This window comes from Bacillus rossius, chromosome 7 (assembly GCF_032445375.1).
Source record: "Bacillus rossius redtenbacheri isolate Brsri chromosome 7, Brsri_v3, whole genome shotgun sequence".
Classification (NCBI taxonomy): Eukaryota; Metazoa; Arthropoda; class Insecta; order Phasmatodea; family Bacillidae; genus Bacillus; species Bacillus rossius.
In genome coordinates, this window is record NC_086335.1 from 42739070 (window position 1) to 42751549 (window position 12480).

The following is a 12480-nucleotide window of genomic DNA, read 5'->3' on the forward strand; positions in this document are numbered from 1 at the left end:
AAATTTTTTCTACCCTGTCCCTCTTTTCTGTGACAATCAATGAGAGAACTGAGGTGCATTTGTAATCTCCGTGTATTACCAAAAACTCCGTTTGCCTTCGAAAACTATTTCAGAATGCTATCAAAAGTAACCTACTTCAAGTGTAGTCATTCTTCCGTTACGAAACATAATTTGATGTTTACCAAAATTTTTACAGCTTTCAAAGCATTCTTTTTTTTTATGTTCACTACTACGTTGAACGAGAAACTTGTCGGTAAAAGATTTCTCGCAGAACAAAATTTATTTCAATAATTGCATATTGACAACAACTGAGCGATTGATGAACTTACCTACTAGTTCACTCAATAGAGGAACAAACAGAAAATATAGGAAAAGCGTGAGGGTGGTCTAGTGGTCAGAGCATGTGGGTTTCACTTGCGTTTTACCCACCTTTTCATCCCGTCAGAGCCGCGTTCTCGTCCCATCAGTCATTGTAGTCTCTAAAGATTAGCTTCAACGATAAGTTGAAATTATAATCATTAATTCATTCTTTCACCATTCCTCTTACTTTTTTTTTTTCATTTTACCTTCCCTCTCTCCCTGCGCCAGGCATAAAGCCTTGTTCTCTTGGACCGTTCCTTCTGCAACTTCTGCGCCAGGAAGCGTCGCGAATGTATGCATTACAAGATTTGTAGATATTCCCACCCGATCTCACGAGTAGTACCTATTAAAATAATTTTGTTTTGTTGAACAAAAAATCCGTATTTATGGTAAGTAATAATTGTTTTACTTAATTTTTCTTGAAAAAAAAAAATTATATAGGCCTGTAAGAGCATAAAGTATGTTAATCGTTTTCAGTTTATTCTCTATGTAAAACAAAAGCAGAATTTAGATAGTGTGGGCATATTAGCGAACAGGGCTTGTCTTCACATTATATTATAGCTATGATTTTATTTGCGGGTGAAGTTATTTATTTAAAAATTTTAATTCATGCAGAAATTTGTTAGGTTAGGTTAGGTTAGGTTGGCGTTATTTAAAATACACTATGACCGTAAAATATACAAATCCCTGAAAAATGGTGCTTTACCACGAGCGATCGGTAAACTTCGGTAAACTCCTACACGTAATGCATGCCAATTTGCATCCCGCATGAATGTGCCCAGGGTTTTCCCTGTGTCTATGCAGGTTTTACCTGGGCCCAACCTATCTCTAGTTATAGTCTAGATTTAAGAGTGAGGGGAGTTAGTCATGGCGCCAATCGCTGCCATGGCTGGCCAATCCCCTCCTAGCACATGATGCATGCGACCCTCTCCTTGCATGGCTAATCCCAGCATGACTAGGCGTATAGGCTTCGGCCTGAGACGCACCTAGGTCCCTCCCTAACCCGGACCCCTCCAAAATACACTTAGTTTTAGTTAGGTTAGGAAAAAAAAAAAAAAAAAAAAAAAAAAGGGAGTTCGCTTCGAGCCTTGGCCGAGGACGGACGCGTCAAGCGGAGCTGCGAGATTCCAGGAACAGCCTGTTTGCTCGCACACAGGCCAGGTGGTATTCCCAGGTTTTTTTCTAAGAAGTGTAAGCGTGCAAAACAACCCGGGTTGTAGCTAACCCTACAGCCTAGCCACAACCCGGCTTAATACCGGGTGCGTGGTCAGTGGGTGTTAGTGCGTTGTAGGGTGTAACTAGCGACATGACTGACCAGTTAAGTGACGAGCAGGTGATGCAGGAGTGCATCGATGTGCCCCTGCCGAGCGACGACGAACAAGAAATGTCTAGCGACGACGGCTTTACAACAGTCGTCTCAAAAAAACAAAAAACGGGAGGAAAGGACGAAAGACTGCGCCCCCCACTGACGAACCCCGCGATCGCAAGGCAGCAGGCCGAGCGACTTCGCAAGCAGCCCGTCAGAAGGGCAAACAACTCGGCCAATCAAACGGCCGCCAACACGTCCGCAGGTTCGAGCCCTGCCCCGCCAAACCCTGCCCCTCAGGCAAAGAAAATGCAGGTGAAACCCCTGTATGTATTTGTTGATTCTGGCCACAGCTACCCGGCCATTAAAACAGTGCTGGATGCAGCACTGCAGGAGCGCTGGTCGTGCGTCAGTCGCGGCCATGACCAGCTCATGATTCACACTGCCACTGTGGAGGAGTACCACAGGGCAGTGCGTGCACTGGAGCAGGCCGGAGTGCAACACTCTGTGCTTCTGCAACGGGACGAGATCCCGAACAAGTTTGTGTTTTGTCGAGTGCATAGCAGCACCGACAAACAATTCATTCAGGCCGAGTTCGCCGCAATGGGTCTTCCAGTGCAGAACTTCTGGTTTCTGTACAACAGGCAGACAAGGCAGCCTATAAATAAGTTAGTCGTAGAGCTCCCGAAGGCCGTAAATCCAGAAAGGATTTACGACCTGAAGTCATTCGGAGGCCTCAGCATTCGTGTTGAGGACTATCGACACCCCAAAGGCCCCCTCCAATGTGGCAACTGTCAGAGGTTTGGCCACCCCGCAAAAGGCTGCAGAGCCTCCCCTGTGTGCCGATGGTGCAGCCAAGGGCACAAAACCGAGGTTTGCCCCCAGGGAGGTGACAGGACGAAGGCAAAGTGCGCGCGATGTGAAGGCCCGCATTGCGCCAATTACAGAGGCTGCATGGCCTACAAGAGGGAGAACTGGCGTCACCTCCCGCAACAGGAGCGGAAAGACAGAGAGCTGCAGTCCAAACGCGCATTGCGCGAAAACAAGCGAGCAACAGCCGCGGCTCAAGTCCGCCCGCCCCCACAACAAGCCGGCCCCTCAGGCTACTGCCCCCAGCCCCCAAGGCAGCCGTGGCGAGCCCCGAGCTACCCCGCCCCCCCGCAATGGCAGAGCCCTAATCAATATTCAGTGTTGAGCGATAGGCATGAACTGGAGTATCCTGTCTTGGCAAACCCACCCAGACCTAGAGGCCAGCCCCTGCCCCAGAGGCCCCCGAAGAAACACCATTCGGGGCACAAAAACGGTAAAGGCCGGGCGCAAGGTCAAGTGATGGATCAGCCAGGTACTAAGGCGCCACCCAACTCCACCACTCCCCCCAGTGATTCCAAGAAAGTCGCGCCTGGGCAACAACAAGCCAGCCCGTTGCAGACTGACTCACCAACAGTAATGCCAACTGCTTCACCGCAGCTAAATCCCGCGATGGACGCGAGCGACTTTCTGAAGCTCGTAGGCCAATCGGATGCCATTACACAGGACCCTAACCTGGCACACGTCCTGGAACCAATGTGCATTTTAATGGCTATTTGGTGTAATCCGTCCAAGTCAATAGAGGACAAAATAAAAGCCACCACGGGCTTCGTGACAGCATTAGCGGCCAGCTTTAATGCTGCACACCCTTAATTTAGGTTCTGCCATTAATACTACCCCCGTAGACAGTAGATTAAGTACCATCCTTTACTGGAATGCGCGAGGAATTAGAAATAAAATAATCGAATTTACCGATCATTTAATTAAACATAATATTAGAATCGCGGCGATAAACGAAACACACTTACTTCCAACAGATCGTCTAACTATCTTAAATTACACTATTTATAGGCGCGACCGCGATACCAGAAGTGGAGGGGTTGCCCTACTAATCCACAGAAGTATACAACATAGTGAATTTCATTTACCTGAATTTAATAAATTAGAAGCTGTGGCAATTACTTTTAAAGTCAATAAACAACAAATTGTGCTTATTTCGATGTATGCACCACCGGGCAGGTCACTAACTGAAAACGAGCTGGACATCTTATATGGCTCAGCTCCCACATTCCTAGCAGTCGGCGATATTAATGCCAAACATAAAGACTGGAACTGTCGGAGCAATACAGCCAATGGCCTACTGCTGCAAAGACACGAGTCTAACAAAAATTATCAAGTACATGCTCCCTCAGAGCCCACTCACGATAGCGGAGTACTAAGGCACAACCCCGATATTTTAGATATTGCATTAAATAAGAGAGTTCAAACGGGATTAGAACTCAGAGTCTTTCACGAAATGTCGTCTGACCACTTTCCAGTACATCTACTATTCGATGACGTGGACACTGACATCAGTCCTCCGAGAAAAATTAAAGACTACAAGAAAGCTGACTGGAGAGGCTTTCAGACGTATTTAGTCGATAATTTGCCTGCAGCCGATGCTGCCAACTTCAAAACAAAAGATAACATCGAATCAGCAGTCACTGAACTTACAGTTAAAATTCAAACTGCAATTAACTCGTGCATCCCAGAAAAGGTGGTTAGATTTAAGCAAGATGAACTGCCGGTGTATATTAGGGATTTAATTTCTCAGAAAAATAGATTAAGGCGCGAATATACTCGACGTAGGCAGCGCGACATTAAAGCGAGAATTAATGAATTACAGAAAATAATTACCGATGAAATAACTCTATGGAGGAGCAGCCAATGGGAGACGAAAGTCTCTCAGCTACAGGTGCAAGATGGTAGCACCTGGAGTATGACAAAGCGATTCCTTCATAAGATAGATAAAATACCTCCGCTACAAACACGCACTGGGTTCGCTTTTACACCGACAGACAAAGCACAAGCCTTCGCGAATACCCTTGAATTAGCCTTTCAACCTAATATCGAACCCTGTGACCCGCAATTTAATGCCAGAATATACAGAGACCTTACAATTAAACTTAATCAGCCTTTAACCTCAAAACCTTACTTAACTCAATCTCAGGAAGTTAAACAGGCTATCAGGCGTATGAAACCACGTAAGGCACCGGGAAACGATGGCATTCAGGCAGTAGTCCTTAAGAAACTGCCCGATGAAATTTTGGAATACCTAGCTCAATTAATAAATGGAATACTTAAACTACAGTATTTTCCATCGCAGTGGAAAGAAGCGAATGTGATAGTTTTTCATAAATCCGGAAAAGATAACACACTGCCCCAAAATTATAGGCCCATTAGCCTGCTGAGTACATTGTCAAAAGTAGCTGAATGCATAATTCTACAGCGACTAAATACTCACATTAAAGAAAATGACGTACTGCCGGACGAACAATTTGGTTTTCGCAGCGCGCATTCAACAACGCATCAACTGGTCCGTATGACAGAACAAATAATAACTGCGTTCAATCAGAATAGCTATAATCTCGCAGCGTTTTTGGACATAGAAAAAGCCTTTGATAGAGTACTTCATGAAGGCTTAATTTATAAATTATATAAAACTGGCTTCCCCGATTGTTATATTAAATTACTGGCCTCGTATTTAGAAAATAGATCGTTTAGAGTCACGACAGAAGGAGTACAGTCCGATTTAAAAATAATTAAAGCAGGAGTCCCACAAGGCAGCATCTTGGGGCCGGTTTTATTCAATATTTATATCCACGATATGCCTAAGCCCGCACACCGATCAGTTCAGTTTGGCTGCTACGCGGACGATACGGTATTGTTTAGCAGATCTAGTATTCTAGAACTCGCAGCAGACAGATTACAAACCGCGTTAAATTCAATAGAACAGTGGTGCACAAAATGGCGAATTAAGGTAAACCCTACTAAATCAGAAGCTATAGTTTTTACGCGAAAACATCTCCCGCCACTTGAAGATAGACCACGACTAACACTTTTCAATGAGCAAATTCCTCACAAAAATGTGGTTAAATATTTAGGCGTACACATGGATAGGAAACTACTATGGCGCGATCACATAGAGGCGAAAAGAAAAACAGCTTTCACTAGGCTCATTACCCTCTACCCCGTCATGAGCAGACGTTTAGGTAGCTCTGTTAAAAACGGAATAATAATTTATAACGCACTAATAAAACCAATAATCACGTATGCAGCGCCGGTGTGGGCAACAGCAGCGGAATCTCACTTAATCAAGCTACAGAGAATTCAGAATAAGAGTATTCGTATTGCGACAGATGCGCCTGTGTATTGCCCCGTAAGGGCTATGCACAGAGAGCTCAAACTCGAACTTTTAAAACATTATTATTTCCGAACTGCGCAAAAATTCTATGATAAATGTGCCATAAGCAGAAACCCATATATTTCATCACTGGGCGAACAAGATCCAGAGTTGCATGGAAAATATAAAATGCCAAATTCAATCTTGGCTCACAGACCTCCGTAGTGTGCTGTGGCTGGCTGAGCGATCGGCCAATCAGTCTCCCGCGAGTTGAAACTTAAATTATAGACATTAACGAATAATTTGCTTATTCAAAATGGTCCGAAGCACGCAGGTGTAGGTTCGGCTCCCGGGAGTTCACTGCCTGTTGTGTTAGGGCTGACTCCCTATGTACGATGGGCATGGCCCGCCTGGCAGGCTTCACCTCCAGTGCCGGTTGTGTTTCTGAAAGACATGGGATTTTGAATTACAAGCTTGCAACAATGCCAGAATGCGAATAGGTCTTGACTTAATTCACCTGTAACTTTATACACCGACAGTTCCTCTATATTTAACTAGTAGTATAGTAGTAGATATTAGAGATTTGTAAATTAGTAATAAGTCCTAGATACTAAGAAATAGTCATCAAAAATATATATTTCTAAAATAATAATAAAAAATCTAAAAAAAAAAAATTAAAAAAAATATATATATTTTTAGTTCTTATTTTAGTTTTATCTTAAGCACTGCACGTCCATCCCTGAGTTGGGTGTTTGCATATTTCGTAACGAAATGCCTAGTTTGTAAGTCATTTATCTTTTTTCTGTTTTAGTTTCTTAGTTTTTTTAGGTGCTGACTGGCGGCGGAGTGAGTGGTCAGTGCAACCACTCACCACCAGGGGCGCTTGCGTCCCTGGTCACTAAATCCAGTCCTGGATAAAAAGCAAAGCGGACTACGAGTCCAAGTTCCCAACCCCCGCATGGTAGACTCTTTTCTACTCTGTCCAACACTTCATCCAGACCATCCTCTGTCTCCTGTAAACTCCTACACGTAATGCATGCCAATTTGCATCCCGCATGAATGTGCCCAGGGTTTTCCCTGTGTCTATGCAGGTTTTACCTGGGCCCAACCTATCTCTAGTTATAGTCTAGATTTAAGAGTGAGGGGAGTTAGTCATGGCGCCAATCTCTGCCATGGCTGGCCAATCCCCTCCTAGCACATGATGCATGCGACCCTCTCCTTGCATGGCTAATCCCAGCATGACTAGGCGTATAGGCTTCGGCCTGAGACGCACCTAGGTCCCTCCCTAACCCGGACCCCTCCAAAATACACTTAGTTTTAGTTAGGTTAGGAAAAAAAAAAAAAAAAAAAAAATCGTGTGTGCCAACGTCTGCGGCCGGATGGGCACCGGGGCGAGACGGGACCAGACGTGAGGTTGACACAAGGAACTCGGAAAAGACAAGCAAAAAAAAAAAAAAACAGGAGACAGAGAAACAGGGCCAGAAGTCACGGACAGCTGAGCATGGCCGTATGACGAAGGCTCCCCTCGCTCTTCCTCCATCTTTCACAAACAACGATTTCTTCCCCAGTTAAGGGTGTTCGACACCCAGCAGCTCATTACTCAATATTTACGTGGGAGTCGCTCTGTTTTAACTCTTTTTACGAGACGTCATCTCCATGAAACTAAAAAGAAAAAGATAAAATTCACTTAAATTCAATTAAGTTAAGGCCGATTGCTACAAAATATAGATAAATAAATATATATTTAAATATAAATGTAAGCTTACTGGCTACAAGATCCATTATAACTATACTATTTGGTCAAAACTATAAAATATTTTAAGAAATTTCATACAAAAATGAATGTATAGAAATTTGTCACATGAAATAAATTTAAATAGCGTTACTTGTTGGAAGCAACATTGAATTTTAAAATTGAAAATTTAGACTTGAAAACTAAATTGAAGCTGGTGTTTGGTTGGTGTACAGAATTGTTTAAAATTAAATTGAAACAGGTGATTCTGCAAAAAATATTTATACAATTTTTTTATTTTTTAAATTTTTTTATTCTACAATCATTGTAATGGAGGGATTTTTTCCCTTTCTTTTTTTAGACTGCAACCTCAATTTAAGTAAATGTTTAAATTGGCGCTTGTTTTGTAGTAAGGGACGTCGAATAATACAATGACTAATAAAAAAGCTAACCAGGTGTACAATAGTTAACAACTTTAAGCACATTTATAATTAAACTAAATTACGTATTTTTATTTAGCCAAACATTAACTTGTGATCTTTTTCCCACTGATGAGCAAAATAAATAAATATTTTCCTGAACATCGTTCTTATGTGGTATATTTATTATGAACTGCTAAAGTCAAAAGAAGGGATTGGAACCAATAGATACTATCTTTGTTTCAACAGTTGTTTTTAAAACAGAACAATATTCTATCGTTAGATTCGTTAAAACATTGAATACTGATATATAAAATAAAATAAAAATATTTATTGTAAATATTAGTGACAGAAACTTTTTCAAGTGCATTTGCACTTATATGAGTGGGATTATGTTCTTGTATGTATAATGATGTCAGGTTTCTTGAAAGCTTCCATTGTCGCTAACAGGGAGTGTCTGTGGAAGGTTTAGTAGTATCCTGGCCGTCTTTATGGGAGTGTTTGTGAGGTTACGTTCACGCATGTATAATTTATTTTCATTATAAATGATTAATTATTACACTTTTACTAAAAAAATAATTAGAATAAATAAATTAGAATAAAAATTCAGCATATTTGTTTATTTTTTAAAATTATAAAATAATATTTTTTTTATATTTTATTAAATTAATTTAATATATACATGTGTTGATATCTTTAATGAATACTGAAAACTTATTTTTTTTTTTTCAAATTTGTTTGAAAAAAAAAACTTTACCAACCGTATTTATAATATCACTCCAGCCCTTTTGTTATTTTATAACTTTTTAATCATTTGCATGCAAAATAAAATATAGATTTTTTTACCACGCCAAGTAAGTCTAAACTCTAACGCGCGTACGTAAGAACACGCACCCATTACCTTTTTTTTAGTTCAACCGCTGGAAAAAAAAAAACCTACGCAAGTTTAACCGTTTGGAACGTAAAATGAATTAATATCTCGTGTAGCGGGACGCACCCCCTTAATGCCAGCGGTTCCGAGCCGCGCCCGGACTCACGGAAGGATGAAGGCGGGGACTGGTTGCCTCACGCGCGACCCTCGCCACTGATCACAGGCGCTGGCGTTAACTCTTTTTTCCTTCTTCTTTTTCTTTTCCTTCTTGTCGTCTCCCTCGACCGCAAACTGGCTTCTTGCAAAATCGCGCCGCGCCACGCTAATTGTCCCCTCCCTCCCCCCCCCCCCCCCCCACAACAACCGCCGGCCGCGGGGAGAAAACGCAACTGTACGCGTCCTCGAGCGAGCCGCGGGCGAAACCGCCGACAAGGCCCCGAACCAGTTGTTTCTTCCTACTCTCTCGCCCCGATGACTAACTTCATGTTCCTTTATTCACTCCGCAAAAACTCCCAGTTTTTATTCTCTCTCTCCCTCTCACTCGCACTGAATTTTTTGTTTGTTTTAAATTTTGTAAAGAAAACAGAAATATTATTGTAAAATAACAGATATTTTAAAATTTGTACATTTATATGAAAACAACTGTATCGCTGTAAAACAAGTGTTCGCAGATTCTGACCTGGGCATTTATGCTTTGTGTTGTCCCAACAACTCCAAAAGTTAAAGATATTTTTAAACCGCTCCCTGAATAGCTTTCCAGTATTGTATTATCTGCGCACATATACCTAAGCATGATACGAATTGTTGAATATTAGTTTAATTTTTCCATGGTCAAAAAAATTACACTCCAATGAAACATAAATTAAAATATAGAATCACGCACCAATTATCGTACGAAATACTCAGTATTTAATCGAAATTTTTTTTCATAAATACGAAAATAAATATAGCCATGTTTTGTACGAAGTTGCAATATGTTTCTTGAGGTGTTACAAAATTATTTCTTGGTAACTGGTTTACAGAGGAATATAATTTTTTTTTTTTAAAGAACAAACAATATTTTTACTGTGCAACTTCAGTGAGTCCTCCTCGGCAACTTACTTTCAAACTTACTTTTGGCTTATACCATTCTTGTCTTCCCAATACAAAGGTGTCTCGAGTGTCTTGTAAGTACTATAATATCTCTGAAAAGTTACAGCTCCAGTTACCATAAAATAATGTTGTAATTGGTCCCTTTGATAAAAATCCTCTTTTAATTTAACTTTTATAAAATTAAGAACCTCAAAAAAAACCTACTTAATATTATTAAATGCGAAAGTGTGTTTGTCTGTTTGTCCTTTCACGCATCAACGAAGCCACGGATCAACATGATATTTTGCACATAGACAGTTTATGGGCCGGAGAGTGACATGAACTACACACGGTTATGAAATTTCTTCCTAAGGAAGTGAAAAGGGGTTAAATTTAGTTTTACAACAGAAATATATAGGAGGTAGGTCATATACACACAAACAGTGTGTTTGTGCCATTTCTCTATGTCCAGCTACACGGTCATATAGTAAGGTTTGGCAACTTCCTGTCCTTTTTCTTGGTGAGACCCGTCCGCTCAGTTGAGCTCGCGGCTATATCTTCAATGTATGGCGTTGCCTTGAAGTTGTAATGCGCTATCGTTGGCGCGTCTATGTCTCGCCTAGGGGTTACCTGCCTTCCCACAAAATTGAGCTGAAGATTGGCTTCCCCGTTTTGATGATGCGTAACCTTGATGCAACGAGACTGTGCAATCAATGGGAAATTCAAATCTAAATTTCCCGTTTTTCAAGTGTACGTCCTACAGAATTAAAACTCGGTAGTGATGTTCCTTATATTATGATGTGTTTAGCCCGGACAACGCCGGGTACTAGAGCTAATAGATTATATATTCATTTTGTTGACATGAAAAAATTGCATACTTTTTAATTTTCAAATATTATTTACAGATTTTGCAAATTTAATTAAATTAAATTGTTAAAATATAATCATGAACAATTAGTTAAAAAGCCCGCCTAAACCTGTTTGATATTATAGAAGATTTTCTCGCACGGTGGTTGGCCGGTTCTTGCACGCTCGGCTCAGGCGGAACGTGACAATTTGTCGTACGTGCAGCCGGAGTTCATCAATTTATAAGACGTTATCACGTCAAAAATAATAAAGAAAATTCTTGACTGTCGGGAATATTTGCAGGTCGAGGGGAATCACGTCGAAGCAAAATATTTGCACTTAAGAACGGCGAAAAAAAAGTTCTTGTCAACATTCAATAATATCGTCACCGTTTGACTGAATACACCAGGTCAATTTATACATCTGAACGAATTAAGAAGGATTTCAAGTAAACGCTGTAACAATCAAAATGTTATTTGGATGATATTACCTATATTATAATAATGTTTTGTCACACAAAAATATTATTTTCTTAGTTACATAATGAGGATGAATGGTTTCAAAATTTCTAACTGTTCCTGCAGACTTAAAGTAAAACATATAAAAAAATGGATTACTAAGCTAACACATACGGAAGAAATATAAAATATATTCCTCCGAGCCGGATTTGAACCAGCGACCTATGGATATCTGACATATAACATTCTACAGTCCACCGCTCTACCAACTGAGCTACCAGAGGAACTTATAAATTGAGCTGTTGTATGTGAATGTTCAGCCGAGTTTGGTGAAAGTGGTCCACCCGTCAGCTACTGATAGTGAAAAATGTATTTACCCTGTGGAATCCCGTGTTTTTAGAACCATGTCAGACCACAAGCTTCCATAGGCAAAATTACTAACTGAAATAGATGTAATTTCCCCATAATAAATTGTTACTTTCGATAGGTCTTTCATACAATTCAACTACATTTTATGACTGCTGGTTAATATTTTGTAACTCAAATCAATAACCAACGTGTTTCACTTAAAATGCTGGTTTTATTGTTGATGAATACTTGCGGTGGATATGAAGAAGTATTGAATATTTTGGTAAAATGTTCATGCAATTTTATATCTGAATGTTTTGCGGAAGGATTTTCGTGAGTCATATTGAAAGCTGCGTGCTAATAAAAAAAAAAGTCAAAGTCCCGAAAAATTTGAATCTTCTTTTCATAAGAGATTTTTCAAAATTTTCACTAAATCTTCAATAAATATTTGCTTTTGTGATCATGGCCACGAACTACATACATTTTTTTTTTGCCCTTTGGGCCACTTTTGGGAAATACTGATTCCCCCAAGGTTTTGGCATGTCAAGGATGGATAACAACGGAAGAGTGGGTTAAAAATATGTATACATGTATATATGTGTATACATATACTAGTTGATGTAACCACGCTTCTCTAAGGCAGTCTACTGGCGGAACACACATTCGCAATGCGCATTATACATGCCCCTTCTCGTGGGTACGCCACTGCCGTCGCAAACGTCGTCGCCATGGATACGCAGAAGGCATCAACAATGCAAAAGCCCGTTGCAATGGAGACGAAGGAATCAATAAAAAAATTTGATGTAAGAAACAAACTATAAAAAATACCCTCCTACATAATTTTAGTATTAAAATAATAGCTACAACTAATAGTACCTAC

At 40.5% G+C, this 12480-nt stretch overlaps 1 non-coding gene across 1 annotated transcript; it reads right to left on the reverse strand.

The window, feature by feature from the left end:
- Nucleotides 1-11446: 11446 nt before the first annotated feature.
- On the reverse strand, nt 11447-11536 carry Trnay-gua (transfer RNA tyrosine (anticodon GUA)). Its single transcript is given in 2 exon segments — nt 11447-11482; nt 11500-11536. It is a non-coding gene; the product is annotated as a tRNA-Tyr (tRNA).
- Nucleotides 11537-12480: the final 944 nt, after the last annotated feature.